Below are 5746 nucleotides of genomic sequence, written 5' to 3' on the forward strand. Positions count from 1 at the left end.
GCGAGAGAGAGAGACACAGAGAGAGAGAGAGACAGAGAGAGAGAGAGACATAGAGAGAGAGACGTAGAGAGACAGAGAGAGACACAGAGAGAGAGAGAGTAGAAACTTTAAATGACGGTTGGTTTCCTGCCAAAGTTTGTCCCTGTAAAGACAAACTTCTCGGCGTCAAACACGAGTCACCAGATCCAGTAAATGAAGCACAGAGTCGACCATCTGCTGCTCTAATGACGCCGTCGCTGCTGCTGACTGCTGAGCTTCTGACCATCTCACCATCAGGTTGGTCTGCAGGTGGCGACGTGGCTCAGAAACACACACACACACACACACACACACACACACACACACACACACACACACACACACACACACACACACACACACACACACACACACAGAAACCTCCAGTCAGCTGAAACTAAAAGGTGTTTAATGACATTTCAGTAATGAGGCTGAGATCAGACCAGAAGACTTCAAGTTTCATCTCATTAAAGATTTTTAATGGAGCTCAAAGACGGAATAATGTTGTTTAACTTTCGTATCCTCGTCTCTTTTGACTATTCTTCCTTGCTTCCTTTTTTCCTTCCTCCCTTCTCTCGTAAATTCCTTCCTCTTCTCATCCTTACTCCTTTCCTTCCTTCCTTCCTCTCCTTCCTTCCTTCCTTCTATCCTTCCTTGACCTGAGGACAACAGGAGGGTTAAGCTTCGTGTCGTCCTCCCTTCTTTCCTTCCTTCCTCTTTTCCTTCCTTCCTTTCTTCCTCCCACCTCCCTTCCTTCTTTCCTTCCTTCCTCTTTTACTTCCTCCCTTCCCTTCTCCCTTCCTTCTTTTCTTTCCCGCCTTCCTTCCCTCATTTCTTCCTCGCTCCTTGTGTATTTAACCCTCCTGTTGTCCTCCAGTCAAGGAAGGAATGGAGGAAGAAGGAAGAAAGGAAGGAAAGGAGGACAGAAGGAAGGAAGGAGGGGGGATGGAGGAAGGAAGGAATGGAGGAAGGACAGATGGAAGGAAGGAAGGATGGAGGAAAGGAGGAAGGAAGGGAGGAGGGAGGAAGGAAGGAATGGAGGAAAGAGAGAGGAAGGAAAGAAGGAGAAGGAGGTAGGGAAGAAATGACATTTCAGTAATGAGGCTGAGATCAGACCAGAAGACTTCAAGTTTCATCTCATTAAAGATTTTTAATGGAGCTCAAAGACGGAATAATGTTCTTCCACAAGACTTCAATTCTTATTTTCATCTCTTTGACTGTTCCTTCCTTCCTCACTCTTTCCTCCCTTCCTTCTTTCCTTCCTTACTCCCTCCCTCATTCTTTCCTTCCTTCCTTACTTTTCTTCCTTCCCTCCTTTTCTTCCTCCTTCCTTCCTCCCTCCGTCCCTCCCTTCTTCCTCCTTCCTTTCTTCCTCCCTTCCTTCCTTCCTTCTGCCCTTCCTTCTTTCCTTCCTTTCCTCCTTCCTTTCCTCCTGCCTTCCTTCTTTCCTTCCCTCCCTCCCGCCTTCCTTCTTCCCTCCCTCCCTACCTCCCTCCTTCCTTCCTTCTGTCCTTCCTTCTTTCCTTCCTTTCCTCCTCCCTCCATCCCTTCCTTCTTCCTCCCTCCCTCCTTTCCTTCCTCCCTCCCTCCTTTCCTCCCTCCCTCCCTCCCTCCCTTCCTCCCTCCCTTCCTTCCTTCTTCCTCCCTCCCTCTTTTCCTTCCTCCCTCCCTCCTTTCCTCCCTCCCTCCCTCTCTCCTTTCTCCTTCCCTCCTCCCTCCTCCTTCCCTTCCTTCCTTGACTCGAGGACAACAGGAGGGTTAAACTGATAAACCATGTGTCTCTGTCCTTCCTTCCTTCCTCCCTCCCTCCTTCCTCCTTCCCTCCCTCTCTCCTTTCCTCCCTCCCTCCCTTCCTTCCTTGACTCGAGGACAGCAGGAGGGTTAAACTGATAATGTGTCTCTGTCCTCAGATGTACATCCAGACGGCCACGCTGACCGTGTCCCTGAGTCCTCCTCCCCTCCCTCCCTTCCTTCCTCCCTCCCTCCCTCACTCCCTTCCTCCCTCCTTTCCTTCCTTCTTTCTCCCTTCCTTCCTCCCTAAACTGATGAACCATGTTGTCTCTGTCCTCAGATGTACATCCAGACGGCCACGCTGACCGTGTCCCTGAGCCTGAGCGCCTCCGTGTCTCTGGGGATGCTCTACATGCCGAAGGTCTACGTCATCATCTTCCACCCGGAGCAGAACGTCCCCAAACGCAAACGCAGCTTCAAGGCCATCGTCACCCGCCGCCACCATGACAACCAAGCTGTCACAGCTGGCGGCCGAGAGACCCAACGGAGAGGTGAAGACCGAGCTGTGCGAAGGCGTGGAGGCCAGCGGTGAGTGGGGGGGATGGAGGGGTGGGACACATTATTAGTTTATCCTTCCTGTTGTCCTCGAGTCAAGGGAGGAAGGGAGGGAGGGAGGAAGGACGGAAAGGAGGAAAGGAGGAAGGAAGGGAGGAAGGAAGGAAGGGAGGGAGGGAGGTAGGAAGAAAGGAAGGAAGGAAGGGAGGGAAGAAGGGAGGGAGGGAGGGAGGAAGGAAGGGAGGAAGGGAGGGAGGGAGGGAGGAAGAAAGGACAGAGGAAATAAGGAAGGAAGGAAGGCGGGAGGAAGGAAGGAAAGGAGGGACACCAATATGGTCCAGTAGATCTCAGAGCTCTGCTGGGTTTATATACCAGTAGCAGAACTTTAACTGGGAGCCAGCCAAGTAAAGTTTTAAAATATTTGGAATGCTAATTAGGACATTCAGTTTGTTTTTGATGCTTATTCGTGCATCGTGTACATGATGTCAAATATTTAAAATCTCTTCTATATCTGACTGGGAGCCAGTGTAAAGACTTTAGAACTGACTGGGAGCCAGTGTAAAGACGTTAGAACTGACTGGGAGCCAGTTTAAAGACTTTAGAGCTGACTGGGAGCCAGTGTAAAGACTTTAGAACTGACTGGGAGCCAGTGTAAAGACTTTAGAACTGACTGGGAGCCAGTTTAAAGACTTTAGAACTGACTGGGAGCCAGTGTAAAGACTTTAGAGCTGACTGGGAGCCAGTGTAAAGACTGTAGAACTGACTGGGAGCCAGTGTAAAGACTTTAGAACTGACTGGGAGCCAGTGTAAAGACTTTAGAGCTGACTGGGAGCCAGTGTAAAGACTGTAGAACTGACTGGGAGCCAGTGTAAAGACTTTAGAACTGACTGGGAGCCAGTGTAAAGACTTTAGAACTGACTGGGAGCCAGTGTAAAGACTTTAGAACTGACTGGGAGCCAGTGTAAAGACTTTAGAACTGACTGGGAGCCAGTGTAAAGACTTTAGAACTGACTGGGAGCCAGTGTAAAGACTTTAGAACTGACTGGGAGCCAGTGTAAAGACTTTAGAACTGGAGTAATGTGCTCTGATCTCTTTGTTCTGGTTAAAACTCGAGCTGCAGCTGTTTAATGTTTTTTTGTGGGGTGTAATGTAGAGGAAGTGCAGCTGATGTGAGAGCTGCTGTACGATAAAGCACATCTGTGTCGACTCAGCACATCTCTGCTGATGAGTAAACAAGCCTGACGTCCCGTCCCGCTACTTTTTCTGCTGACGGATCAAGAAGCAGCTTTGAAGTGTAACTCTGAGCCGTAAACACTCTGACTGCATCAGATCTGGTCTCAGGTGACGGCTAAACAAACTCCAGTCAACTTCCTGTTAAATCCTCATTACCGCCGAGACGCTTCCCTCCGACTTCACCTCCAGATAAATAAAAAGACTTTACAGAGAAGCTGACTATCTTCTTCTTCTTCTTCTTCTTCTTCTTCTTCTTCTTCTTCTTCTTCTTCTTCTTCTTCTCCTTCTTCTTCTTCTTTGGTTCAGAGCATAATTAACAGTATTTCCAGTAAACTGTCTTTTGTTCTTTCAGTGCTTCCTGTCAGATTGGGAGTAAAGGAGCAGTCCCACATTTACATGAATCCTCTTGTTCTCTCGTTTTCTGCAGAGTTTGATGGAAAGATCTAAAATAAAGCACGTAGCTGGTAGTATGAGGACAGTCAGCCTCATTCATTACTAACAAACTCTTTGATAGAAGTCTCAAGAGTGCTCAAAAGTGTAGGTACTGTACAGTAAGGAAGGAAAAGAAGACATGAAATAAAGATGGAAGGAAGAAAGGGAGCAAGGACAGATGGAAGGAAGGGAGGAAGGGAGGAAGGAAGGAAGGAAAAGAAGAAAGAAAGAGAGTCGGCCACATTGGACCCCTTCCACTAGAGCTACGTATGGAGTAGTGACAGCAACACTGCCCCCCCATGGTTTCTGGTGGTACTGCTCCGTTTGGTCCGTATCCGTAAGCTTTATGGAAACGTGCAGAAATACGGACGAAATGAACACAGAGCACGAACAGAAGGCTCCGTCTGTATTTAATATTTATTTAATTTAAGTTTACACACGTTTTAACCAGGCGGGGAGTTCTGGTCCTCTGAAATGAGGCCAACCAGGAAGTAACTTAGAGCTGCATTCTATCAAAAGGCCACCAGGGGGCGACCGTCTCTATACAAGTCAATGGAGAATTCACCAACTTCTCACTTGATTTCTAACCTCAGTAAACGTTTTCAAAATGTGTTTATGGTCTCAATCGCTAGTTTAAAGCCTTCTTCAATGCAGTATGATGTTCATTTGGGACATTTTGGCCTCCCTGATTTTATATGTGACGATAAAGCAGGGTATGCATTAGGGCCCAATGTCCTCGAGATCCAGCCCTCGTAACCATAGCAACCTCTCTGCTCCCCCCATGGCCCCGCCTCATGCCCATATAAGTAGAATCCCTGTTTTTATTTTTCCCAGCATGCACCTGAAATTTTCAAGATGGCGCTGCCTAGATTAGAAACTATTGGCTTCCGAGCAGCAGTCCACAAACCAATGGGTGACGTCACGGATGTTACGTCTGTTTCTTTTAAACAGTCTGTGATTTTTAGACCTTTAGTGAATCAGGCCTTTAGTCAGTTATTGGTCGTTTGGCTGCTGTCTGTTAACTTTTATGACATCCATTAAACTCTGTTAAATCTTTTCTTTCTCTCTCTCCTCAGTTCAACCCACAAAAACCACCTACGTCAGCTACACCAACCACGCCATATGAAAAAAGGAAACCTCCCTCAGAAGGATCCAGGACGAGGAACCGGGACTTTTTTATGTCAGGCTCAGAGGAAACGTCTCCGGAGCCCCCGAGACAGAGACGAGGCGCTCTGAAACTGAATCTGAAGGATGGAAGACGTCTGACACACGCGTTTGGTGTTTTACTGTTTATAGACAGCGAGGAACGGACCTGAACCGCCACCAAGACCTGGACAAGGATCACAGCTGAAAACCATCCCAGAGCCAGGAGAAGAAGAAGAAGAAGAAGAAACAAAAAAAAGGAAAAGAAAAAGAAAACCTAAAAGATTAAAGTCTTCAAAAAGAAGTAAATTGTGGGGACCAATCATATTTGTTGTAACTCTAATTCAGGGGTGTCAAACATGCGGCCCCTGGGCCAGAACCGGCCGCCGAGGGGTGCTGTCCGGCCCACTTTCCTTCCTGTGTTCTTTTCCTTTCTTCCTTCTGTCCTTCCTACCTTTCTTCCTTCTGTCCTTCCTCCCTTTCTTCCTTCCTTCCTTTCTTCCTTCTGTCCTTCCTACCTTCCTTTTATCCTTTCTTTGTTCCTTCCTTCCTTCCTTCCTTCTGTCTTTCCTTCCATCTGTCCTTCCTCCCTTTCTTCCTTCTGTCCTTCCTCCCTTCCTTCCATCTGTCCTTC

At 47.8% G+C, this 5746-nt stretch overlaps 1 pseudogene; it reads left to right on the forward strand.

Annotated features, from left to right (window-relative positions):
- Positions 1–5095, forward strand: part of LOC128354756 (metabotropic glutamate receptor 8-like) — a 27237-nt pseudogene extending 22142 nt beyond the window's left edge.
- The last annotated feature ends 651 nt before the right edge of the window (positions 5096–5746 follow it).

The sequence above is a fragment of the Scomber japonicus genome, unplaced genomic scaffold (genome assembly GCF_027409825.1).
Source record: "Scomber japonicus isolate fScoJap1 unplaced genomic scaffold, fScoJap1.pri scaffold_537, whole genome shotgun sequence".
Taxonomy (NCBI): domain Eukaryota; kingdom Metazoa; phylum Chordata; class Actinopteri; order Scombriformes; family Scombridae; genus Scomber; species Scomber japonicus.